Genomic DNA, 27,878 nt, shown 5'->3' with positions numbered 1-27,878 from the left:
AACAGTGTTTAAACAAATAATTGTACATGAATGTTCAGAACAGCAATATTCACTATTAGCCAAAAGATGAAACAACCCAAATATACATCAACCAATGAATGTATAAATGAGCTGTGGTGTATTCCAACAGAATATTATTCAACCCTAAAAAATAATGATGCTACAACATGGGTGAACTTCAAAAACATCGTGCTAAGTGAAAAAAACTAGACACAATGAGTCATATATTATAAGATTCCATTTGTATGAAATATCTAGAATAGGTAAATCCATAGCGACAGAAACGTTAGTATTAATAGTTGTCAGGTCTAGGACGAGGAGGGATCGGGAGTGACTGCTTATAGGATGTAGGATCTCCTTTGGGGGTGAAGATGTTTTGGAACTAAATAGAGATGATAGTTGTACAACATTGTGAATGTGAATGCACTGAATGCCACTAGGTTGTATTCTTTGAAAATAGTTAATTTTGTTTTCTATAAATTTTGCTTTGATTTTAAGAAAGAATGGAAATTTAACATGCCGTTTGCTTTGATTTTAAGAAAGAATGGAAATTTAAGAAGCTCATCATAGTAAGTGGGGGAAATGGGTAAAGGGTGGGGAGGATACTATTTCGATGGTTCCTGAGTATAAGAGTGGAATATCTGCTCTCTGGTTAAGGTATTACTAGGTTGTTGCTATGCAGGGGTGATGTCCTTGATGCCACAGCTGTGTAGGCAGCAGCAGGACAACAGCACTGTGAAGTCTCAAGGACAAAACCTTTGGGATCAGACACCATCCAGGGTTACCTCTGCATCTGGAAAGACGATTCTACAGTCTTGTAGATGGGGACACGAAGGCCTCACTAGGCCTTAATGACCAGCAGCTTCTAAACATAGCTAAGGAACTGGTTCTGGGACTCAGTGCAGCTAATGAACTGATCTCAGCTATGTGCCTTGAACGTGGGAGTGTTTCCACCCATCCTGGCAGGGCATTCTTTTCCCATTCTAGAGACCCAATGAAAATGCTTAAGGGCCAAAGGAAAGGGCAGAGTGAAGCTTCCCTCTTTTTGCTTGAACCATTCACCCACAAGTTGTTACTGTTTTAAGGAGGCATTGTTGGAAACACGAAGTCCTATACAGGATGTTGGGAAGAGGCTGCCAATTCAGGTCACACTGGCCAATTTTGATTCTGCTGAAACTGAAATAATGGTAACAGGCAACCAAGAAATTATATACAGCTGAATTTTTTAAAAGCATATGTGTGATCCATTTTTCTATTTCATGTTCATAAAAATGAGCATGATGATATGTCCTTTTAATGGTCTGTATGATGCTACAGGCACTTAATTAAGACCAGTATTACTACTAATGATTTAGGGAAGGAAATTTGCTGAATTTCTTTTTCTCTAAATAATCCAAGAGGAAGATAGACCAATTGAATTGGTGGATTTAAATGATTTTAAGAGATGAAAGTGTAGTCAGAACATTTGTTTATCGTATTAGAACTTTTTGTTTAAGGAGACTTTTCTGCTACATATTTATGTGTTTGGAGCAGCTGTGGGGAGCATCAATGGGCTCACTTTGGACTGACCAATTTTGATGTCTCATGCAATTTAGGAAAAATTAATGATGTGGATTTTTTATATAACAATTTTCTCTTTTCCTCCTTCCAGGATTAAGTTGTCATCATTCTGGGAAGAAAAAAAAATTAACGAAGTGGCCAATAATATGAAGGGAATCTTGGATCAGTTTTCTTTCGCTCCCTGTGGTGAATTTCACTTACAAGAAAGTTGAAGCTGGCAAGACCCTGTTTTCTCTGCAATTTATTTAAAACCTTGCACGCATTTGGATACCTTGTGATTTCCAAGAACTATGTGAAGATTAAGCTTTGCTTACTGATACATGGCATGTGTTCTTTTCAGTCTTTTGTGTTTGATTTTGTTTGATTTCCCTCTGCAGCGCAGCGTCTCTGTAAAGGTTTTTATGCTTTCACCAGCCATGTCTTAAATACATTAAGACAACACATTTGGTGTTCACACTTCTTCAGTAATGTCTGTACTTGAAAGCCACAGAGTGGCATAAAACAATGTGTGTTTTCTTTGAGAGCAGTGCATATTTTGCAATCACTAGGAAGGAAATTTTCTGCTAAAGCAAACCTCTGTTCTCTGACTTGACAACTTGGCCCCTGACTTTGGGGCCCCACCTGTCGCTTACCTTTTGAGAACATTTGCAAATGTGGTTTTTTTACTTGGAAATAGCTGCACATTTATATATAGGATATTGGACTGTGCTTAGCATTTTCAAGCCACATAGCATGACTGTTTTTTGAATAGGTTGGGAGAGAAAAAAACAATTATCAAACATTAAGAGCAAAGACAGTGATAAATTGCTTATGTTTCAACTTCTGGAGATTGAGGTAACTTTGTGTCTGGGTCTTGTCCACATCTTATTTTTTTCCATCCATTCTGTTACACTTTGCATTTTCTAACTAGAGAAAAGAGTGAGGAACAGAATGTTTTAAACCTGGTGCAAAAGATTTTATCTGTCTGTTGGATGAGCCTTGAAAGCAATTTTGGCTGGTTAAGGCTTGCAAAGTAAATTACATAGTGATCCAGTTCAAAGTTTGCTCAGTTACAACAAAGCACCTTTTTAAAAAAATTACATTAAAAAAAAATTCCAAGCCATTGGAAGACATCATTGGGTTCCTTACTTTAAGACATCTCCTGAAATAACTGTTCAAATGTAGATTTGAGAAACAAGGCAGGAATCTTGCTTTAAAGATGGAAAGGGAATGGCCCAGCTTCCCTTGTTCAAGGAGTTGAGGGACCTTGGAGGATGCAGGTGAGTGTGTGACACTGGGGAAAAGTGGACCAGGCAGGTGTTTTGCTTTGATCTGGAGGAAGGGCTGCCTGATGCAGGCCGGCTCCCAGTGGGGCAGGCCTCGCTGCAGAATGCCCAATAGTACTGCAGCCAAAGGGGCAGTTAGGAGACTTCATCTAAAGCATGAACCTAGCTCCTCTGCCCACAAATTCCTACAGAAATACCTTTGTGTACATTGTCTTACATTTTCCTGTTGGTCAGAAAGAAGGAGAGAATGAGTGAGTGCTTGAAATGTGTCACGCGTTTTTAGGATCAAGACTAGGAATTAAGAGCCAGATTGACAAAGCCTTTTTCTGAGAGTTGGGTGAGAGTAAAGCTTTTCTATAATCAAGCTCAATACACTAAGGAAACTGGACGCAGAACTCTTAAACTTTAAAATGGTACTCTCTCCAGAGTGGAGTATGGGTCGTTATGTCAAGGTCATAGTTCATCCTATCCAGACATAGCATTCATTGTAAACTTTTAAGTGCTAAGCAAGGAATTATTTACTGATTGGTTTTAAAGAGAACAGAAAACACCCAAGTGTAGAATGTCTACTGTTTGCCACCTAGAAATCTTTTCCATTCCTCTTTCATACATTCCAACCCACTGGAAGTCTTTAGAGGTATTTTAATTTAAAGTGTACTTAAATTAGGATTTCTTAAAAATATATATAGGGAGAAAAATTTACATTGCAATTAAAAATGGCCTTTCCTGTGACTTGTTTTGAATCATTCATTTGGAGAAGCATGACTTTTGTATTTCACTAAGTCTAAAGCAAGAGCAACTGATCATTAAATGTTGCTTTTTAATAAGGTTTTTAATTTGAAAATATTTAATGTTGAAAGACTTCAACTAGGACTATTAGAGATGCATGTCCCTGTCATAGGCAGCTTCTTTGGAGAAGTGAAATATAATACTGATCAGCAGAGGGAAAATTCTGTTTTGTTACAGAGACATACCTCTCACAAGGTCAGGAGGTTTTGAGTACCCTATACTTGCCATCCATACAGGAAATCCAAAGTTTGGTTCTCTCTCTCTCTCTCTCTCTCTCTCTCTCTTTCTCTCTCTCTCTCTCTCTCTCTCTCTCTCTCTCTCTCTCTCTCTCTCTCTCTCTCTTTCTTTCCTACCCCCAACCCCTCTCGCTCCCTCCCTCTCTCCTTCTCCTATTTGCAATCATGTTCTCCCTCGGTTTCTCTTCTTTTCTGTCCTCTTTGTGGGCAGTCATGAAAATCAATACAAACTGTGTTCATTAGCAGATTTATTATTCTATTGAGAAAGCACTGGAATGTTTTGTGAGATTATTTTTATATGAAGGAATATCGTGAACTCAAACAGATGGTAAGAATAGTACAAACACCTTAGCACATCACTGCACACACAGTATTCTGAAAGGAGAGTTGACCCTTAATTTCCATTTTCTTGAAAGAACAGTTTGGTTGATTTAAAAATATACATAGGATGTGAAAAAAAAATGTTTGCAACGCTCAGCAAAAAATAGGGGACCTAAGACAGGGCGGCTGTCCATCCACTGATGCAGGGGTGAGAAGCAATTTCTACCTCCCAAGTGTGATTAGAAAGTTTCCAGGAGCCCTCCAGACTTACAAAGAAAGTGAGGCCTCTTGGTATCCATTCCTCAGTGTTTATATGACAGCCAGTATAATCAGTACCCTTGGTTATGCATCTATATAAGATACTCATCAGTGAATATTATTGGTTTTGTAATCTTTGTTATATAAGAAGATATTTAGGCTGTATATACTGGGGTAGATTATTGCCTGCCCCCTATACATAGGAATATGCTGCATAATTGTGCATAAGTTCCATCTCCCTTACTGGCTTGTAGGCAGAGGAAATGTATATGTTATTGCCTTGTAATTTTCTCATACACCAAAAACACACAAAAAATCAATAAAATAAGCAATCTTCTATTCTCATTCCTTTTCCTACAGCAGCATATTTTAGAGGCACATACAAAACCTACATTCTCTAGTTGGGAGTGGATTTTTTAAATTTTCCTTTTATCTTTTATTATTATTTTTTTGTATGATGCACTGAGATATGTACTTTCTAACAGGGGGTGGTACCTAAGAAATGTGTTAGCATTATTCAGAAAACTATTATACTTACAAATGACACATAGTAAGGAGAATGGAATAATACATGTTGCATATTTGTTGCCAGTTGTGATTTGTCTGTATTATGAAAGATGTAATGGTTTGTCAGCTGTCACTGTTGTTTTCTTGTAACATGATATGGAATAAAGTATAGCAAAATCTCCATACATCTTCTTGGTGGATGCCCTGGAAGACCATATACCATATCAAAAAAACATTGTCGTAAAAACCTTTTGGACACAGTGAAATTAGAGGAAAAATACACAATATATGGGAAGGAGTGAGTTAGCTGGAATAGTTCAGGAGTCTGTTAAACCCTCCCCTTTCCTTGATTTGCTGTGACAAATTTATGTAAAGGAGTAGAGGCCATGTGAAACAGACCCACCAGCTGCAGGATCTTCACAGTTCTCCCAGCCCCTTCCTGATGTTCACACATGTCACATGTTCTGCCCATCTGTCATGCCTCTGGAGCCTTTCTGGTTTTGTTCAGTGACAGGCCTATTTACCTTTTATTGGCTCCTTCTCTATTTTTTGCACATATTCTAAGATGAGGTGAGTAGGTTAGCCTCCACTGAATACAAATCAGAGCTTCAGTGTGCAGGAATTCTGCCAGAAACATGGCTGTTCATTCTGAACTGAGTGTACTTCCCACATAGGGGGCGTCTGCTCCTGAAACTGCAGGGCATTCTTGGGATCCCATGTTTGGATTGACAGTGCCAACCTGGGAGGTCAGTCCCTTTTCCATCATCATCTCCTTCTTGTCAGATATGCCATAATCTTAGGCCCCCATGATTTGATAAATTGTTAATAATGTTCATGCCAGGTATTTGGTGATTTAAAAGGCCACGCACGGTCGCTCATCCCTATAATCCCAGCACTTTAGGAGGCCAATACAAGTGGATCATCTAAGGTCAGGAGTATGAGACCAGCCTGGCCAAGAAGGCAAAACCCCGTCTCTACTAAAACAAAAATTAGCCAGGCATGGTGGCAGGCACCTGTAATTTCAGCTACTCAGGAGGCAGAGTCAGGAGACCCACTGGACCCCTGGAGATGGAGGTTGCAGTGAGCCGAGATCTCACCACTACACTCCAGCCTGGGTGACAGAGAGACTCTCTCAAAAAAAAAAAAATGTATTCACAAGTTCACGTTCCATGTTAAGAGGACCCAGGATTCCAGCCTTTCTTCTGGGCAGACCGTTACCCATCAGGGGCAGCTACCTTATGTTTTCCTTACCTTGCTCTTCTCTTGAAATCTCTGTGATTTCAGTTTATAAACTCTTCACACAAAGCCAAACATAGGTGTCCTCAGTCGATACATATTTCTCTCCAGAAAAGCTCATGAGAGCGACCACATCTTCATCTTCCAAGTACTTCTTCAGTTTCCCCAGAGCAGTAAATCGTCTATGCAAGGGCAAATGTATTTCCAGACAGTCGCTGCCACCACTACTGGATTCTGGAACAGGAGATTGCACAGAGGTAGACTTCACAGTAGCTGAGGTAGAGATAATAGGCACATTTCTTAGTTAAATGGGAGCCATAAATTACGCTTGAAACTGATTAGAATTAATGGAAGTGTGAAAATAGTAACTTGTTCCAGGGAGTTGTTTGAAGGGAGCAAAATGTATGGCACTGTTTCACCTCCTTACAGGTACAGTAGCTCGTAGGCTCGTTGAGGTCACTCCCAGCAGTCTTGCAGCAAGCTCACATTTTAGAGATGTAATCACATCAGCTGTTAATAGAAGAAAGAAAGGGATGGAGGGTAGATATCTACAAGAGGCCAAAGAAACACCTTTGAGAAATATTTTTAACTTTTTTAATGTGGCAGTAGAAATGTCAGGCATTGTCTCAGTTTCATAATTGCCCGATGTTCCTATCATTCAGTGGGGCCTGTGCTAGCTCTGCCAGGTTGGAGGATGTGATGTGTGCTCACTGAGGCAAGCAGTTCGAGTCAGAAGGGTGGCACTCCTATAGTCGCTGTTGGCCTCCAGAGTAAAAAGAAACCAGAGGGGAAGGTGTTGGAGCAACCTTGTGCCACTGGGTTAACACGTACAGTTGCTGAATAATGGTGGGCATTGTAAATCTCTGCAATGAGAACCCTACAGTGGCCCAGCAGCCTGCTGCTACCAGTGGGTGGTGGCGTTATGGGCATTAGCTTTGAGAAGCTTATATAGCAGAGGGGGCTAGGATAAAGGACACAAATCAGGGAAAAACTGACAAGATTAAAAAAAAAATCCAAGGCCTCGTATTTACTGTTCATCCCCCATGCTCTCGGTGTGCTATATTGTCTGCATTGAGTCATGCTGAGAGAGAGCCAGGCACAATAATAGCTCAGAGCAGCCTTGCAGCCCCGGAGCCATCCTCTGCTGATGGTGCTGACTGTGCTAGTGGAGAATGGGATTCTGATAGAGCTGTCTTTTTTCTCCTTCCCTGCGAGACCACCAATAATTATGGAGGGCATGCTGCACAGATGAGGTAAGGGTTCCCTGTTGGGGGGTATCCTGAGAAATGACCCAGCAGGGGTCCCTGCAAAGGTATGTGCTCATAGCCCAAGGTGTGCCTGCCCGAGAGATGCAAACAATGCCAGGGAAGTCCAGGGACACATGTTTGAAACAATGGTTCAAGGGTTTAGAGAGGTTAAACCCTTGAACTGAGCTTATAAATGATACTACAGTGCGAAACAGTTACTCTTTTGCCCCCTCTCCATCTTCAACGAAATCTCATCACTGGGTACCTTTCTTCCTCAAGAAAGGCTATAATCCACTAAGATCCCTGGGAAAGTGGGCCAATCCTGCACCATCTTGCTTAACATTTGGGAAATTCAGACCTTCATGTGCTAATTCCCTTAGCCCAGTGTTTCTCAGCTCTGACTCTCCTTTGAATCACCAGGAAGTTTAAAAAAACACCCCATCCCAGACCATTCAAGAAATATTGTGGGGGGGGGGGTTCTGCTTGGAGAAATCAACAGGTGATTCTATTGTGCAGCCAGCGTGAGAACTGCCTGACTCTTCCTTTCCTCCTGCCTGTCTGCTACTCCAGGGTGAGGGTCAGGAAATGTTTCTATAAGGGCGAGACAGTGAATACCCTAGACTTTCCCGACCATGCAGTCTCTTTCCCAGCTACTCACTTTGCTGCTATAGTGTGAAAACAGCCATGTACAATACATAGATGAATGAGTGTGCATGTGTTCCATGATAGCAATTTGTGGACACTAAAATTTGGGTTTCATGTAATTTTTACATGCCACAAAATATTTTTTCTTTTGATTTTTAAGAACTATTTTAAAGTGTAAAAGCTATTTAAGCTCACATATCTTATTTAAAAATGCAGTGGGCAGGAATTCACCTGGAGGCTGTAGTTTGCTTACCTTGGTTTCCAACACAGCCCTAATAGTGAAGTAGGCAAGAACCACCCCTAACATTTGCAGAGCCCAGGGTAAAAGTAAAAACGAACGCCCACATACCATATATTTAAATATTTAAAAATATATATCCAACTAACAAAATGCTAAATCTATTCTGTTCTCTTACTTTGACAAATATGCCTTTATAATGAACTTGAAGGCCAGATTCACGGTTAGATTCTTGGACTCCTCAAAGTTCCTCACCAAAATGTTGCAGTATAGAGGGAGCCAGTGCAGCTTGAGACTGACCCACTTCTTTTCACTTCCCATCCCCAGCTCCATCCATGATGTAAGGGCCACAAATGCATGTGTGTGGACCTCCCAGCCCCCACATCTCCATACCTTCCTCAAACAGCTTCTCTGGCCAGTGGGATGAGGTACATGCCCTCAAGAGGGTAGTTTTGGGGAAGACTCCATTTGCAGAGAGTATGCCAGAGTCATGGGTCATAGGCATCTGGAGTATATGGAGAAATGGGGGAGATAAGTTCCTGTTGGTCATGGCACTATGGATTCCTCGTTCTGTGGAGAAGGACTATGTCTGCAGCAGGCTGGAGCTAGGCCACTTGATCATAGAAACCAAAATGGGAGTCCCTCTTGCCTAGATCTAAGTGCACTACTGGTGAGTGGTAGGAGCCTAATTAATAGCTCCAGTGAGCTTTCAGGTCCCTTGTGTGTTTCTTTGCCTTACTCCACTCCAAACTCATTAAAACAAGCCTCATCTTAACGTGAGGCACAACCAAGGCAAGGGAAAACAAATTTGTTCAGAATCTCTGTTAAAATTAAAGTATCTGACCTCCAATCAGTCATGTACTGGAAGCAGCTGCTACTAGTTCATAAAAACCAGTTCTAAAATGTTTAGGAATTTTGTAAGCCAGTCCTAAATCATTGACAGCTTGAAATCAGAAATTGGCAAACTCTGCAAATAACGTTTGGATTTTGTTGTTGTTGTTTTTGAGGAGTTTCCAGCACACCACTACCTCTCAGCCCCTTTCTTTCCCACCTCATCTCCCGTGCCTCCATGTGCACATCCTCTGCCCTCACCATGCTGAGCTTCCCATAGGTCCCCGGATGGTCCAGACCTTCTCACGCCGCTGTTCTTTTGCACACACTGTTCTCTCTGGAATGCCCTTTCCTGTTTGTTGATTAAATTTCTATTGATCCTTTTAAGATCTTTTTCAAAAATTATCTCTGTTGTAAAACATTCCAGAACTCCCCTGAAACAGTTTCTCCCTTTTTTATGTCTCCACATCACTTTGAATTTTTAATGTCTGTATCCTCAAGCCTGAAAATGGTGCCCAAAGTGTAGTAGATGTTTAGCCATTTTAAAACAAATTAATCAATTATTAAAAGATAATGCAGATTCAATAAGAGTGAAATGGGACTATTTTCTTTCTTTCTAAGAAATAACGCTTTCTTAGAAAGGGTGTAGTGGAAAGACTTCAAACAATATGAGTATACTACATGTGTACCATATGTAATGATATGGGATCATATGCAAGGTAAGGCCTGGCTCTATGTGGGGGAAACCAAAGAGGAAAGATGTCTGCTTGTCCTCTCAGGAGCTCATGATGCACAGAGGCAGTGATTCCTACACCCGGCTGACTATCAGAATGGCCTGGGGAGCTTTCTAAACATTCCTGCTGAATCGCAGGGGCTGAGGCTGCAGCCAGACGTGTATATACACTTCAGATTTTCCTCGAGTGATCTTCTGTTGGGACCCCATATGGAAGTTTAAATACATAACCTCCTAAGTGGTCTGTTAGCCTCCATCTCAAATCCCCTCTCTGTCCTCTTCACCTGAAGACTCTACTCAAATTGCAAATCATTTGTGCCTGCATTCTTGCTTCAAACTTTCAGTGGCTCCTTCTCTCCCCTGTAGTGAGTTCCAAGCTCTGTGTAATGGCATTAAGCCCTGCACCTCACACTCAAGATCTCCCCTTCATTCCTCTCCATTTCCATGTCCTCTCTTTGTCTCTCTGTCTTCCGGCCTCGGAGAATGCTGGGTTGTTTCCACTCCTTTGCTTAGCTTATACTTACTTTTTAATAATTCCTTCTCCTCCCTCTTCAGTTGGCCACATCCCAGTGCTACTTTGAGACTCATCTTTTGTATCACCTCCTCCATGAAGCCTTTGCTGACAAGGCCCCTTCCCCTGGGTAGTTGACCCTTTTTTCCATTTTTCCCTCCCTCGTTCATAGAATTTGAAAAACCCTGACTAAGTTTTTTTTTCCTGGACGAGACCAGCTAGACCACATTGCACAGCCCCCTTATAGGTGGAGGTGGGCAGGTGGCTGAGTTCTGACCCATGGAATATGAACAGAAGTGAGTGCAGCACTTCCAGCCTGGCCTATGAAGCAAGCATCACATAATTCCCATACTCTTTCCCTTTCACACCAACTCCATGCAGGTGAACATGGAAATCACATGTTTAAGAAGATGGGGCCACAGTATGGAAGAATTACTGCTTGGAATTGAGCAACATTACAATCTTGAAGAGAACTCATATTAGCAAAATGTAAACTTCCATTGTAGATTAACTGTGAAAAACTTTAAAAATTATTCTACACTAATGCATTCAACAAACGATTATTGACTGCCTGCCCCACATCTGGGGTGTTCTGGGTGCTGGAGATACGATGGTGAACAACTCACAGTGGAAATGAGAATTTTTTTTTAATGTAATGCATAATTTCAAGTCATAAGAGCTGTGAAAAAATTATGAGTATTTCTACCATTGCACTGTTTTTTTTAAGGCAGACTCTTACTTTCACCCAAGCTGGAGTACAGTAGTGGGACTGTGGTTCACCACATCCTCCGCCTCCCAGGCTCAAGCAATCCTCCCACTTCAGCTTCCCAAGTAGTTGGAACCAGAGGCACGCACCACCACAGCCAGCTAATTTTTGTACTTTTTGTAGAGACTGGGTTTTGCCATGCTGCTCAGTCTTGTCTCAAACTCCTGGGCTCAAGCAATCCACCCACATCAGCCGTCCTAAATGCTGGGATTACAGAGGTGAGCCATTGTGCCTGGCCAACACTTTTAAAATTTGATTATAGCTTCCTTTTATGTGCCTGCACACTAGAATCTGAGATTTTTGAGGGAAAGTAGTGGATATTTTCATCTTTCTATATATAATTCAATAAATGTTGATTAAATGAATGAGGTTACAAGGTATAATGTAGCAAGGACAGTGAAACATAGTGCAAAGGGAGAAGAAAAAAAGGAGGATGCTCCTTCTACTGAAAGTAACTAGGAAGGTTTCATAGAGGAAATGGCTTCTAAGCAGAGCTTTGGAAACGGATTACCATCTTAGCACATACCCTACTGAAGTAGGAAAGAACATCACACTAGGATAAAGGAACAACAACAATAAAAAAGACATAAATATGAGAAATGCACGGTATTTGGGGACATTGAGGCACTCTGCTTAGGCTGGTGCATAAGGTGTGTAAGAGGGACCAATGAGGAATAAAACTGGGCCAGGGACACCCTAGGATTCAGCCTCTAAAATGTTTGAATTTCACTCTGGATCGTCGAGCAAAGAAATGACATATCTTGCCTTTGCTTTGGGACTGATCTTTCTGGCCTAGGTTGCTTACCATTTTGCATTTCACCAAGCATCTGTTAAGTGCCTTCAATGTGTTAGACATGGAGCTGGGCACTGCAGGTCATGAACTGGTGAGACACTGCCCTTCCCTCACACTCTAGTTGGAAAAGACAACTATGTAGACTTTATTGAACTATGGAACTATTATCTTAATGCAATAAATAAGTAAATAAAATTTACAGAAGTAGTACAGAAAAAAGTATGATATTTTGCTTTGGTTCTGGGGCAGAGGTGGGAATGGAGAGCATGTCTTAGAAGGACACATATGAATGAGCTTTCCAGAGAACATGGGCAGGCTTTCCAGACAGACAGAGGAGCAGATGCAAGTACACAGTGGGGTGAAACACCATGTAAGCTCATCATGTTAATTTGACCCTGATTCCAAGATTGCACACTAAAAACATCAGCATTTTCAAATTTTCTCTATCAAAGCTATTAATAATATAATTCAAGTTACCGCTCAACTTTGAAATAACAAAAACACCTTCAAGGGAATTCTGCACACTCCTTCTTCAGAGCTTGACCTCCTCCCCCTCATTTCCCCAGAGCAGAGTTTTTCTGATTCTCTTCAGGACCCAGAGTTCCCTAAGGGAGTATGACACCTTGTCTTGTTCATCTCTTTTCTGCAGCTTGCACAGCACAGTTCAGGGGCTCCCCAGATATTTGAGGTACAAAGAGATCCACTTTATGCACATAGAAAGCACATAAAGAGGAACCTATTGGTAAGTGAGTTTTCCATGTGTTCACAGAGCAAAACAAAATATGAAATTCCCAAGTGTTTCCCATTTTCTGTGAAGTAGTGGATGGTGTATTAAATAAATGCACTCTGATATGAATGCTACAATGACAACATGTGTTGTGATATGTCTTAATAAGGCCCCAAAGGAAAGTCACACCTTGGGAGAGGCAGACTGAATTACCCTTCAGTCTCTATGTCAATTATCTGCTAAGTGTACTAAAGAATTCACAGTAGGTTGAAGAAAGCTTTATTTTTTTCCTGATGTTGGTTATTAATTTTAGGTGAGGTTGCATGCTTTCAATTGTCAAAATTGAGAGCCCAACATGGTGTTCTATAAATGTCACTTAAGGATCCTCATACTGCTCATTCTATGTCATTTAATGCTCAAGTTTTATTCGTAACTTTGGTATTGCAATCATATTTTTGGTCATCTTATTCTGTGAGCCAGTAAACAGACCTTGAGAGTACACATAAGTCCTGACTACAATATTACCGCCTTTCCACAGAGGTCATCAGCTGCTGTCTAAGTTCCTGACTGTCATTAGCAAATTGTTTGGGAGGGAGGGTTCATTGGGAAGCCTGGAGCTTGCCCTACAATCTAAGCCTACCCTTAGGTCTGAAAGATAAGCAACATTTCCAAGGTCACAATATTGTAAGTGATGAAGTTGGGGCCTTGGTTCAATCATTTTTTGGGGTTAGGCTGAGCCCTAGAAGTGCAATGCAAATGCTGCCACTCTATTTGCAAAGTAAATCCTTGAGCTAATGTCTTCTGTCTTCCCTGTTTATGATGACTCAGGGTGATATTTAAACTCTGTGACAGACTATGAATGGGCACCCTTGTGCTGGTGGCTCTAACTCAGGAAATTATCTGTCCTTAACAGGATCACTTGAAGCCTCCAGATCTTATTAAAACTGTAATTTTTTTCAGCAAGGACTCCACATTTCACAACAACAAAAGGCAAAGAGCAAGCAGCAATTTCTGGAAGTCATAACAATGACAAGCTGGTGCCTAAGGTGTGTGAGAGGGACCAGTGAGGAATAAAACTAGGCCATGGAGACCCTAGGATCTAGATTCTAAAATGTTTGAATTTTACCCTGTGATTCCATATGCAAAATACAATCGCCGACCCCCCCTTCTAAGACCCACAGCTATCTCAGCTGTTACAGCCCCAGTCTTAGGCTCAAGGGCCAGTAGCTAATCATCTAAACCAGGCTCAGGTGCTGCAGCTGAGACTCCCCAGCTACAGATCCTCATTTACAGCCTCTTGAAGGCTGCTCCTGATCTCAAGATCTGTGAACTAAAGTGACAAGTTGTTTGCCTTCCACAAACCCAGCATATTTTGGTGGGCTAGGCATAGGACGGCCACTAAAGACATTTGAAAAACAGAACACATATGGTAATCAGTAGTCCGCAGCAGCTCTGCAATCCAGCCAGGTACAGTTTGCCAGTTCCTTGATTAGAGCTCAGTAATCTCTCTAGGAATGATTATCCCTAGCTCTTGGCTCCATTCTCTGGGCTCCATTCATTGGTTTCTCCCTCTGACTTATTATTCCTGTCCTATTAAATGTTCCCTATCTTTATGGCTGAGGGGTCAGTCTGCTTCTTTCTCACAGAATTTCAGAGGTCCAAAAAAACCTCTTTTCATTTTGTACTACTTCTGTCTTTTTTAGTATCAATTGGCAATACTTTCATGAGTACACATCTCTTTAAAACTTTGTGTGTTTCTTATAATCTAACTGAGATTCACATGTAACCTCAACAAGATAAACTTTTTTCTACTTTATGCCCCTCTAAGGCTATTGTGGAACTTTGCCCTTATGATTCTTGGAAGCATTTTTGTTTAGTGGAGATGGCTGAGAAGGATGCCCTTAAGATCTTTAAAGACATCTTTGACTGTTTGGAAAAAAAAACTATGAAGTACTTCCTTAAATCTGTCTGAGTTTTAACAAAGGATTCTAGAGTTACACTGTTGTCTTCGCCTTTAAATGAAAATTACATATTACAATGTTAGCCTCATTTGCCATCTGGAGAGGATGAGACTAAGAAATGGTTGTATTTTTTGACACCCACAGTCTTGGCTCTTTTATATTTAATAATTTTTCCTTATTTCATCTCTCTGCTCTCATATTTTACTATGGGCAGCTAAAAGAACCAGGCGGCACCTTCAGCATTCTGTCTAGATATGTCCGTCCTGGATTGTGAGTCCCTTAGGTAGGTTTTCTGTTTTTAAGCTGCTACAGTATCTAGGGGATATTGCCAGACATCCTACCACCTCATAACCAGGGCTTCCTTTCCTCCAGCTTCTGATACATTTTATTTACTTTTCTTTAATCTTTTACTGACAATTCTTCCAATTTCCACCCTCCACTCAGGCCCCAAACCACTGTCACATGTTTTAAGTTTTGTTACAGCAATACCTCGCATCTATTTAATGTGAAACAAACCCCCTCAAAATTGGTGACTGACTTGAACATAAACAACTTATTTTGCATGGTTCCTGCAAATACAGTATTCTGGATTAGCTTGTCTGGGAGGTTCTGGCATAAGAACTCTTGAAATCAGATGATTCTGGGATTGGGATCCACTCAAAGGCTTCTTCACTCACATATCTGGCACCTATACTGGGAAGACTTGAATAGCTGGGGCTGGAACTACTGGATCTTTAGTCATCTTTCTCTTTGTCTGTATGGCCTCTCTCTCTCTCTCCCCCCCCCCCCCGTCTCTCTCTCTCTCTCTCTCTCTCTCTCTCTCTCTCTCTCTCTCTCTCTCTCTCTCTCTCTCTCTCTCTCCCTCTCTTTCTCTCTGTCTCTGCCCCCCCTCCCTCCCACACCAACCAGTGGCTCTACTACATGGTTTCCATGTGCCAAAGGAGTATACCTCCAAGGAGAGAGTGCCAGGTAGAAGCTTACCTTTTGTGAACTAGCCTTGAAAACCACACAGAATCACTCTGCTACCTTTGCAAAATGAGAAGCAAATTGCTAAGGCCAGCCTGATATTTAAAGGGAGGGCAACTAGACTCCACCTCTTGATGGGAAGTGTTTCCAAGAATTTTCAGACATGTGCTAAAATCATCATACCTCTGGCATTGAATGATACAGAGGCCCCATCCTAATATGTGTGTGCTTGCTAATCAGGAAGAGTTTGGTAGAAAATCCCAGACTGAGATACTCTTGGAATTCTGGGAGTTAAGTCTCCTGATTTTAACATTACCTGCAACTGAATGTTATCCCCTGTAATCACTTGGGAAACCTTTGTCTACCCTATTGCTTTTGAATTCCGAGGTGATAACTGCCCAGAGTCCCATTTGCCTCACAGGAAACCACGTGTTATATAGAGGAGTAAAGCTCTATGTCTCTCATTAGCTTCCTGCTTCCCAAAGCCAGGCAGCCACTGTCCCAAAGGTAAAATAATCTGCATCAAGTAGCTAAGGAGCACTCTTTCCATCTCTAGTCTCACTAAGGCTTGCTAATGCTTGGATTTGACTTAACCTAGGTAAGTAGCATTTTAATGCTAATTTTTAAAAACCCTGCTGTGCCAAAGAATTAAATAAGCAGTCATATAGCTTTAAATGTTTCACAAGAAACTAAAATAAAACCTTTTGGGACAGGCAATCAAGTTTTCCACCCTACCTCATCCAAGGCAAAAAGAACTCTCTGGTCTACAAGGTTTTGATTGTGTAGAATGTAAGTTTTGGCCATAGCTAGGATAGTATACAGTCAATTTTCTAAATGTAAAGAAATGCTTGGGGGACAAGGATTTTCTTTTTTTTTCTTTTTCATTGCATTTTAGGTTTTGGGGTACAGGTGCAGAATGTGCAAAATACTTGCATAGGTACACACATGGCAGTGTGTTTTGCTGCCTTCCTGCCCTTCACCCACATTTGGCATTTCTCCCCAGGCTATCCCTCCCCAGCTCCCCCTGCCCACTGTCCCTCCCCATTTCCCCCAATAGACCCCGATGTGTAGTACTCCCTTCCCTGTGTCCATGTGTTCTCATTTTTCCTCACCCGCCTATGAGTGAGAATATGTGGTATTTCATTTTCTGTTCTTGTGTCAGTTTGCTGAGGATGATGTTCTCCAGATTCATCCATGTCCCTACAAAGGACATGAACTCATTGTTTTTGATTGCTGCATAGTATTCCATGGTGTATATGTGCCACATTTTCCCAGTCCAGTCTATCATCGTTGGGCATTTGGGTTGGTTCCAGGTCTTTGCAATTGTAAACAGTCCTGCAATGAACATTCGTGTGCATGTGTCCTTATAGTAGAACGATTTATAGTCCTTTGGATATATACCCAGTAATGGGATTGCTGGGTCAAATGGAATTTCTATTTCTAAGGCCTTGAGGAATCACCACACTGTCTTCCACAATGGTTGAACTAATTTACACTCCCACCAACTGTATAAGACTGTTCCTATTTCTCCACATCCTCTCCAGCATCTGTTGTCTCCAGATTTTTTAATGATCGCCATTCTAACTGGCATGAGATGGTATCTCAATGTGGTTTTGATTTGCATCTCTCTAATGACCAGTGATGATGAGCATTATTTCATATGTTTGTTGGCCTCATGTATGTTTTCTTTTGTAAAGTGTCTGTTCATATCCTTTGCCTATTTTTGAATGGGATTGTTTGTTTTGTTCCTGTAAATCTGTCTGAGTTCTTTGTAATTCTGGATATCAGCCCTTTGTCAGATGGGTAAACAGCAAACATTTTTTCCCATTCTGTTGGTTGCCGATTCACTCTAGTGACTATTTCTTTTGCCATGCAGAAGCTGTGGAGTTTGATTAGGTCCCATTTGTCTATTTTGGCTTTTGTTGCCAATGCTTTTGGTGTTTTGTTCATGAAGTCCTTGCCTACTCCTATGTCCTGGATGGTTTTGCCTAGATTTTCTTCTAGGGTTTTTATGGTGCCAGGTCTTATGTTTAAGTCTTTAATCCATCTGGAGTTAATTTTAGTGTAAGGTGTCAGGAAGGGGTCCAGTCTCTGCTTTCTGCACATGGCTAGCCAGTTTTCCCAACACCATTTATTAAACAGGGAATCCTTTCCCCATTGCTTGTTTTTGTCAGGTTTATCAAAGATTGTATGGTTGTAGATATGTTGTGTTGCCTCCGATGCCTCTGTTCTGTTCCATTGGTCTATATCTCTGTTTTGGTACCAGTACCATGCTTGGGTGACAGGGATTTTCATTTACAGGCTAACAGATGAAAATGTGTATGTGGGAGGCGGCACAGGAAAGTGAGATATTCAACCCTTGAAGATGACAGGAGTCCCCTTTTCTGTATTTAGACTATGTCTCCACAGTCATGAAAATCTGTGCCTTGTTCTTTTCCCCTTTAAACTCTTCTCTCTCTGACCTTCCTTTCCCTCCGCTTTATTTTTATTTTTAAAAATAACTGAGCCACATGTGATTCATTTCTAAAGCGTAAGACTTATGCTCAAACACAAATCCCATTGTTCACTTCCTTAGGGAGAGTGAGTTACTCCAGAGGAAAAAAGTAGGGATTTTGTATATGTTTTTGATTCTGTGAATTTATATTATAATAAATTGTGTAGAGAATGTGACAGACCTTTGAGTAATCTGAAAGTACTGTATTTTGGACCAGAATGGAAATGATCGAAATACACAAAGCTTTGAAGGGACCGGAAGGGAGAGATTTACATTTAAAGTTTTTGCCTAATGTCCTTGGCTTTTTGAATGCTGATAGTACATCTGTTGTTCCAGGGGACTCCTGCAACGCCACCTTATTCGCTTTCTCTTCCCCGTTGTTAAGGAGTGTTGTTTGGAGCCTATGTGGTTTTAACAGAGACTCGGCTAAGGTAAGCCTCAGAGATCATTTGTGTGGTATAAAGTAAGATGATTGGGGAAAAGTCAGCAGGAGGCGGGGGTTGGAAGGACAGTAGGCTCTGATGACAAAATATCACATGGAATCAGATCAACTTCCAGCTTTTAGCCTCTTAGTTTTAATCACATCTTTCCTTCCTGTGTATCAACAATATTGCTGCCAAAACCCTACAGCTAAGAGTGACATAAACATTCAAATCTCCCAGAGACAGATGGCAACATAAATCTCCATTGTTGCTTTTTTAGAGGATTCCCAGCCTATTGCCATGTAGGGTGAATGGGACATTAGAAGTAGCTATTTCCCACAAGAGCGCTTTTTAGATTCACCTTCAGCAAGTAAAGATGCTTCATTGTTTCGGGGGAATTTTGCTGGCTAAAATCCTAGTGATTACAACAGCAAGAGAAAGCTAATGCTTGAATGAAAGTCATCAATTAGCAACTCCACAACTTCCTCTCTGTTTGGCCTCCCAGAATAACAGATGAGGTTGTTACAGCCACCGGCCACCCCCTACCCAAAAAGTCTGTCATGATTATACAGACTAGTCAGGCTAACAGGTTGCCTTAATCATACTGTGAGAAAGATGAATGACCAAGCCATGTTTTGTTCTGTTTTGTTTTTTTGTTTGAGTCAGAGTCTCACTCTGTTACGCAGGCTGGAGTGCACTGGGCACAATCATAGCTCACTGCAGGCTCACACTCTGAGATCCAACGAACACTCCCACATCAGCCTCTCAAGTAGCTGGGACCACAGGTGCATGCCACCACATCTGGCTAGTTTTTTATTTCTGTAGAGATGGGGATCTTACTATATTGTCCAGGCTGCTCTCAAATTCCTGAGCTGTAGCAATCCACCTGCCTGGCCTCCCAAAGGGTTAGGATTAGAGGTATGAGCTAGCACACTTGACCCAAGCCCTGGTTTTGATCAGAAAATCTCAAACATATTTGAACCTGCAATCATGCACTTAACCAGAATATGGCCTTTTGCCAAATTGCCTTATTTTAGAGTCCCATTTTTCTGTTATATGACAACCTTTAGTCAGGGCTGCTTGATCTTCACCAAATACATGTTGTAGCCTTAACACGTTTTTAGATATACCTAGATATTAGTCCCCTCTACCTAGAAATGTCTTTGTTTGCTTTTAGAAATCCAAATCTGCACATCTTCAGGTATTAATTATGGCTTTCATGGCAATCTTCAGGACAGGAGGGGCCACTGAGTGTGTCATTACTCTGAAGGAGATCTTTGGTCCCTGGGATGTTGACATCTGCCTTGGGTGCCAGGGCAGAGCAAAATCAGCCCATGTCAGTCGTAGGAGAGAGAACAGAGGAAATGTGAAACAGTTTAAGAATCATACTGAGAGCACCAAGAGACAGAATAGAGACCTGACATTTCATGAGATACACGGGACTGAGAAACAAAGAGGAGATGGAGTCCATAGTCTGGTTAAAATATCTTCCTCCGTGAACATAAATGTTAAAACAAGCAACTTCTCACTGCCAAGGAACTCCAACGGAATTTAAACACATCCAAAAAAGGATGTGTTTAAGGAAGGACCTAGCACAAAGGTGTACCTAGCATGCAGAATCCTTTGTTTAGAAAGATAATTTAAGCTTTCTAGAGATTAAACCAATTAAAACAAAGCACCTGGGTCTCACAGAATACCTCGAGTTCTGTAACGATAGTTCTCAGGGTTTACTCGGCTCTGAACTTGATTGAACATGAGTGTATTTCCACCCCCTCTATGAGACCCAGGCTGTTAACATTTCCATCTGAACAGCTTCAAGTTTTTCCTTCTGCTTCCCACTCATCCCCCTCCTAATCTTGCTCCATGACAAAGCTGAGGGAATCTTCAGAACCCCTCACCTGCTGCACTCCCTCCACTAGTTTCTCCTGCGTTGGGGATCAGTCCATGCCAGGTACCAGGGCCCTTCCTGACAGCAAGCACCTTGTCTCTCTTGCTCCCCAGCCTAGAATTCAGTGCTCCCAACAGCCTGAACACCGGCCTGTTCTTTTTCTCACCTAGGGGCCTTTGTTGAGCACCCTCAGCACTTCATTAGACCACAATTCATACTCGGTCTTATAACTGTCCCCTCTGCATAATTCTAAGCTCTGCTTGCTCTACAGCAACATAGGGTCTGAAAATGACAAAGGTGTGTCTCCCGGCCACATCCTGAATTGTGGGATTTTTTGTTTTGTTTTGTTTTATTAGCTGTTGCTTGTTTTTAAACTATCTTTTCACAAGATTTGTGACACATATACAGAAATGGGTTTTCAAACATTACTATTTATATAAAGGATAATCATGTCAACAAATAAAAAAGAATGAGAGGTGATTTTTTCCAGTTCACCCTTCATTCCTTCTTTGTTCATTCCACAAGCCTTCTCCGTGCGAGGCACTGTGTACATAAGGAGTGTCTGGGAGAGAAATGACTACCTGCAGCCGCACGGTTTCATGGCCCTCTGCTTCAGGATTTTGTTTCTCCTGCCTTCTAACTTATGTCCTTGTGCACATTTATTCATTCACTTAAGAAACATTTGTCAAGAACTGACTCTGAACCAGGACCTACGATGGGCATTGAAAACTCAGTGATAAGCAAAAGTTGTCTCAGCCTCTGTTCCATTAAATTTGAAGTCCAATAAGGAGGACAGGCAGTATCAAACTGTCCCTAAATATACAATCAAACTACAATTACTGCAACAAAGGAAAAAAAAGAGTGCAGTGAAAGATACAGCAGGGGGTCCTGACTGGGGGACTTAGGAAATGTTTTCTTCAAGAAGTAACTTTTTCACCAAGATCTGGTGTTGGAGGAATAGAAGGAGCAGGTGAATTGGAAGAAACCAGTGTTGGGAGTGGAATGGGCTAGGGATCTGCAGTGGTGAAGCTGGAGAGTTGGGCAGGGGCCAGGGAAATTCAGGTCATATTAAGACTTTTAAAGAATGTTTAGAAAGGATGTGATCTGCTCAGATTGAGATTTCTCAGTTTACCATCCACTAGATTGTGGGTTCTTCATGTCCTGAGGCTGCATCAAACTCCAGCAGAGGGCTTTGAACACAGTTGGTGCTAAATTGATACTGACTGAGCATGTGGAAAGGATGTCAGTGATGTGACCATGCACTGGGATGTTACTGGTCACCTATCTTCAGTGGATACTTGGACCTCCAACCCAGGAGATGCTGCCAGAATCTGCAATGATTTCCCCTGGCCATGCAGACCAGAAGTGAAGGGGCCAGGACACACTCTCTCTCTGTTTTGTTTTTTTGTTTTTGAGATAGGATCTCACTCTCACCCAGGCAGCATGCAGTGGCACAATCTCAGTTCAAAGCAACCGCCACTTCCTGGGACTTAAGCAATCCTCCAGCCTCAGCCTCCCAAGTAGTTGGGACCACAGGCGGGAGCCACCACACCAGGCTAATTTTTTGTTTTCATTTTTGTTTTTTTACTTTTTGTAGAGATGATGTGTCACCATGTTGCCCAGGCTGGTCTCAAACTCCTGAGCTCAAAGCAATCCAACTGCCTCAGCCTCCCAAAGTGCTAGGATTACAGGCATGAGCCACTGCACCCAGCCCCCTCTATTTTTCACTTAAGAAATATTTTGGGTCGGGCGTGGTGGCTCACGCCTGTAATCCCAGCACTTTGGGAGGCCAAGGCAGGCGGACCATGAGGTCAAGAGATCGAGACCATCCTGGTCAACATGGTGAAACCCCGTCTCTACTAAAAATACAAAAATTAGCTGGGCGTGGTGGTGCACACCTGTAATCCCAGCTACTCAGGAGGCTGAGGCAAGAGAATTCCTTTAACCCAGGAGGTGGAGGTTGCTGTGAGCTGAGATAGCACCATTGCACTCCAGCCTGGGTAACAAGAGTGAAACTCCATCTCAAAAAAAAAAAAAAAGAAAGCAAGAAAGATTTCAGTTTAGATAAATTCTCTAGGGCAGGAAAAGGTCTGAGTTATTCCCTCTCTGGATGCTCACTAGGAGGGTCATTATTTGGCCACAGTCTCAACTGCAAAACTCATTGTGCATTATTCTAATGACAGCGGGGCAAGTGGAGTGGGAAGTGGATTCTCTTTCCCTAGTCCTTCCAGCTTCTCTTTCACTCAGAGAGTCTGTGATCAGCGACACATGGTTCCATATTCCCTGACTTTGCTCTTTCATATTCTGAAGGCTTTCCACACCCGTTAATTCATCACCACCCACAGGCTGGCCAGTGGGAATTTGGGTGTCCTAGTGGGATTCTGACTTTTGTGGGATTGACTTCTTTTAAATCTTGGAATTGATGCTCAGCAAATATGCCAAATGCTCCCATTCTCTGCTAGAGAAAATGTCACCTTTGAGGTCATTAACAATACATTTGCCATCACCATCTTTAGACAGTAAGGGAAAGGCTTTTTGGAACAGAGAGAACAGATAGAGATAAATTTCAGAGGCCCTTTTCATGCAATAATGATTTTCTCAAAATGGAACCAGATTTCAAGGATCTTTGTCCCCTCCGGAGAGGCTTTTCTTCCCTGTGTGTGCACAGTATGTGAATATGATTATATAAATGCAGTAGGAAGACAAGCTCCTGATCACTCTTTAAATCACTTGATGCTCTGATCTCATTGTTAAAGCCACTAGAAACCATGGTTGATGTCTAAATTACCGACGTATTTTTAAACAGCTTCTGTATTTATTTGTTTGGCTGTTTTCATTCCTTCTTCTCCCTCATGCCATTCTGTGATGCCGCCTCAGCCTCAGAGATTCAGCATGGCTGTCTGCTGAACACATGAATACTAAAGAATTGGTTTCCTTAGTAACAATAACCATGAGGCAGCTCACAGAACTTCCTGCCTTCCGTCTGTCCGACGGTTTTTTCTGTTGGTCACATGGAAAAGACACTTAAACCCAGCCTGCCTATAAAGGATGCACATAATGTTGTGACCCATGAGCAGAAGGGAGGCTTGTCTCTGCTGATTTCCTATTTCTTTTATCCACATGATGCCCTGTTCTGTGTGGATAGGGCTAAGCCAGGGCACCAGCGAAGGGCTATGGGCCATGTTGGAGCTCATCGTCTTTCTTCAAATAAAAATATGGAACCACAAAACCATAATGCAAGACACATAAACGAGATGACCCTTTGTCTGTAGGTCACCAGTGTGGAACTTTATAAAATAGAATACATTCCATTCACAATATTTTAAGTGCTAAAGAGAAAATGTTAATCTAGTAAAGAAAGCTTTGCTGGCTTTCCAGGTTTGTTTTTTGAGCATCTATCTATTGTGAGATATTGCTACAACCAGTCCTTTGAAGCATATCATCCCACTTCACAAACTGAGTTTAAGGAGGCAAAACCACTCCCGCACAGTGAAAAAGCCAGGCAGCTGCAGATCCAGCAGTCAGACCCAGAGCTGTCTGAAGGCAAAGTCCAGGGTCTTAAGCACAGGAGGAGGGAAAGTAGGTTGTCCAAAGTCTCTGGTGTGACGTGCACACTGGCAGTTCACTTTTGCCGGGGCAAGAGGTGTAGGGAGAAGTGCGGAAAGAGCAGGCAGGCTAGCTCAGGGAAGCCTTGCCAATGAGCATGGCTATAAAGGGAACCTACAGAAGGGTTTTAAGCAATGTTGGCAAATCACTTGATTTGCATTTTGGGAAGATCGTTCTTGGGAATTTTGAGGAGGATGGATTTAAGGGGCTAGAACTGGGGCAAGGAGATCTGTTAGCTCCTTACAGTCAGTAGGCCTGGTAAAGAGTAATGTTGGCCTGAATCTGAGCAATAGGGATGGAAAGGAAGGAAATTCCCCAAATTTCCGCACATGGATCCTTCCTGCCAGACGCCTTCTCCATCATTGTACCTGCAGCTGAGGCTTCAGGGTTATGGGTCTCTCTCTCAGACTCACATGCTCACAAGCGAGGGATACTCTTGATTTTGTATTTTCACATCTTTCTGAATTTAGCCTACCCTTCCAGACCCTCCACTGCATCTCGTTTTCTTTTCAATTCTTAGAGTCTAGTACAGCAGGAGGCACTCAGCAAAAGCAAGTTGAATGAAAGGATGAATGAATTGGAACAGCTTCCAATTTCCCTCCTGTTAATAAAACCTGTGGTCCTGACCATGGCAGTCCTATTGCTGCCTCATTCATAGGTGGTCCAAGAAGCTGGATGGATGTTCCCATCAAGCATGAGATATGAGTCACCTGTTGGTCATAATGCAAGCACTCACTGATAGATATATTGTATCATTTCCTCTCTTGGATTTGACACTAAGTGACAGATGTAAACATTTACACCCTGTAGCTAGAAAAATCAGAACTCCAACGAACACTATGGCACACGTTTACCTATGTAACAAACCTGCACATCCTGCACATGTACCTCAGAACTAAAAATAAAACTTTAAAAAAGAAAACAGAACTCAAAAGCTTATCTGTGCAGTTTCATATTTCTTAGATAAATAGGCAAGGATGGGCCCTCTCTGCACAATGTCCTGACCAAAGGAAAATAAGGCCAAAGTCTAATGGGTTGTTAAGAGTCTGAATTGGACACCCACACAAAGAGATAGCAGAGATGTTCCAATCAGTTGCGGACCTGCTGTGTAGCGTTTTGAGGGCAAGCCAGTTCATAGCTAATAATTTTAATGGCTTCTCCCATCTGGTGGTCTTAGTTTGTCCTTGTCCTAAAATAAGTAAACATTTTAAAAACAAGATGTAAAACCAGAACAGACAACTGTGAGGTAAACTCAGTGACATCAGCTGCAATGGAATAAAACACACATACTATTCTGCAGCCCAGCACTTTAGCAAATAACCCAACCCCTCCTAATTGCTGTACCTGTTAACAAAAAATAGGTACACACCTCATCCACCTTTTTAGACAGTTTTACTGTTCATATGTGTTAAGTGTACAGATCAGTGATTTCTCTTTTTCTTTTCTTTTTTGAGACAGAGTCTCACTCTCGCCCCTGCTGGAGTGCGGTGGCACAGTCTCAGCTCACTGCAACCTCTGCCTCCCAGGTTCAAGCAATTCTCCTGCCCCAGGTTCTTGAGTAGCTAGAACTACAGGTGTGCACCATCATGCCTGGCTAATTTTTTATATTTTCAGTAGAGATGGGTTTCACCATATTGGCCAGGCTGGTCTCAAACTTCTGACCTCAAATGATCTGCCCACCTCAGCCTTGCAAAGTGCTGAGCCACAGGCATGAACCAGATGGGGGCAAGGAGATCTGTTGCCCCCAGACCAATTCAATGATTTTTGGTAAATGTACAGGGTTATGCCACCATGACCGGGATTTAGTTCTAAAACATTTCCATTGCCCTAAAAAGATCCCTTATGATCATTTCTCCTATACATTTTAAAGTTATGTAAAATTTTTCATCTAAATTTAAATGAGATTAATTTTTGTCAATAGGAGGTAGAAAAATATTAAACTTCTAATATGATGTGGTAGATTGAAACTGGAGTAACTAATAATGTGATTTGATGAAATAGACTTTCTCCTATTGAATAATATACCTCAAATCTGATATAAATCATGTAAAATTTTATTTAAGATTTAGGATTATGTCACTTGAAAACTGGTTCATAATAACAATGATAAGAAAGTAAATAAATGAGTATGAATTGAACACTCTCAGGGCCAGGGACTGTAGAAGCCCCTGCACTCATCGTCTCATTGAATCTTCACAACAAACTATAAAGTTGATACTATTAATAGCCACATTTCACAAGTGAGGAAATTGGGATTCAGAGAGATTAAATAACTTGCTGAAAGTTCCATGGTCAATAAGTGGTGGAGGCACATTCAAACTCAGGCAATCTGACCCCAGAGCAGGAGCGAGCAGGAGCTCTTAGCAAATTTTGTATTTTCAAATTTCACAAAATTTGAAATTTGGTTTGCTGCCTGACCATCAAAGGCAGCACTGCAAGTGAATTGGGGAAGGAGTTGCTGAGGGATAAGGATTCAGGCTGATGACCTCGCTATAACCCATCCTCTCCTGTTGGTTCCCTTTCCTGCACCTAGATCTACCACAGAGCCTCTAGATCTACCACAGAGCCCCAGGTTTGAAATCTAAAGACAGCTGTGCCCTCCCAAAGACTCCAGCTTGTGAGAACCGGACACCGTCTTTTAACCCAATGCTCCTTGGCCATTGCTGCATGTTGGATAACCAGAAGCCCGACTCAGTACCCAGCATCAAGAAGAGTAGGACCAAGATGGGCAAAAGATTCAGGAACTAAACATGTGTGGAACCTTTTCCACCTTTTCTATGACAAGATATGTTCCTTTTAAAGAAATAAAAATCTGCAAATAAATGCAAAGGTGGGGAATGACTGTAGCTTTCATATTCTCTGATGAGAAGGAGGCTTGTGGCCTCTGAATCACTGACCAAAGGTAACAACAGATCACCGTGAGGTCTCAGAAAAACACTGGAAAACACAACTAGTTCTTCATAAAGCATACAATAGCAATTACCATATTTTAGCATATGGAACCACACTGAATTATTTCACAGTTATAATTAGGTTGTTAATGCAGTACAGAATTGGACCATGTATTAATTTGGTATATACTTTCTCTAATCTGATGGAAATGCAACGCTTAGAGGGCCTTGCTTTTCTTTTTTGTCAGAAACAATTAAAAAGGTCTTTTTCAACTTAAGAACTTTAATATCACATATCACATTTTTCTTTTTCTAATTGTGTTGGGATTTAGGGGGCAGGTTTGTGTGAGAGAGAGAGAATGACAGGGAAAGAGAAAGATTCCACCTGAATTATAGCTCAAGCCATACACTTTTGTGTCTGATTTGTTTCCAGCAATCATTTACGATTCTTTTCTTTCTTGTTTGCTTTCTCCCCACTTTTCTTTTTTGCCTCTGGTGAACTGAAACGGAATTTTTTTTCTCCAGGACAATTCTTGGTTCCAGTCATAGTAAATACCAATTTCATTTCCATCTTATTATTTTTCTAATTAAACATTTGTCATGCAGAAGAAGATCTGAGGTGCCTGTGCTTTCCATTACGTAAAATATTCAGTTATGATAATAGGTCTGGAATGCTGTTTTGAAGGTGTTATGGGAAGAAATCAGGGAAATTAAAATAAAACCAACTGTATTTTACCCTGGACTTTTGCCTGTTTATTTTCTCCCTAATTTGCCACAGTTGCTAATATTGATTGTCTCCTATCATGAGGGATATAAGCATGCATAGTATCTACAATGAGGAGAATTCTGTAAAATCTGTATCTAAAAATTTTTAAAGGTTTAAAATCTAACTCTATTTCATACGACATTAGATTCCTTTCCCATTTTTTTCTCCTCTGTCCACACTTAGCAAAATCTATGCTTCTATACCTGATGAAATGCGCTTGA

The 27,878-nt window shown here is 41.5% G+C and overlaps 1 protein-coding gene and 1 long non-coding RNA gene across 29 annotated transcripts in view; both read left to right on the top strand.

Moving 5' to 3' along the window:
* The window catches only part of CDK14 (cyclin dependent kinase 14), a 621,661-nt gene extending 616,542 nt beyond the window's left edge, over window positions 1–5,119 (top strand). For all 28 annotated transcript variants that reach the window (XM_078342880.1, XM_009002498.4, XM_054237316.2 and 25 more), the window contains one exon: window positions 1,652–5,119. The gene's annotated coding sequence lies outside the window, so the exon portion shown is untranslated. The remainder of the gene's footprint in view (window positions 1–1,651) is intronic.
* Window positions 5,120–18,381: 13,262 nt separating this feature from the next.
* Window positions 18,382–27,624, top strand: LOC144578373 (uncharacterized). The gene is made up of 2 exons (XR_013524006.1): window positions 18,382–18,515; window positions 26,534–27,624. It is a non-coding gene; the product is annotated as an uncharacterized LOC144578373 (long non-coding RNA).
* Window positions 27,625–27,878: the final 254 nt, after the last annotated feature.

The sequence above is a fragment of the Callithrix jacchus genome, chromosome 11 (genome assembly GCF_049354715.1).
Source record: "Callithrix jacchus isolate 240 chromosome 11, calJac240_pri, whole genome shotgun sequence".
Lineage (NCBI taxonomy): Eukaryota > Metazoa > Chordata > Mammalia > Primates > Cebidae > Callithrix > Callithrix jacchus.
This window is presented reverse-complemented; position numbering and strand designations above follow the sequence as displayed.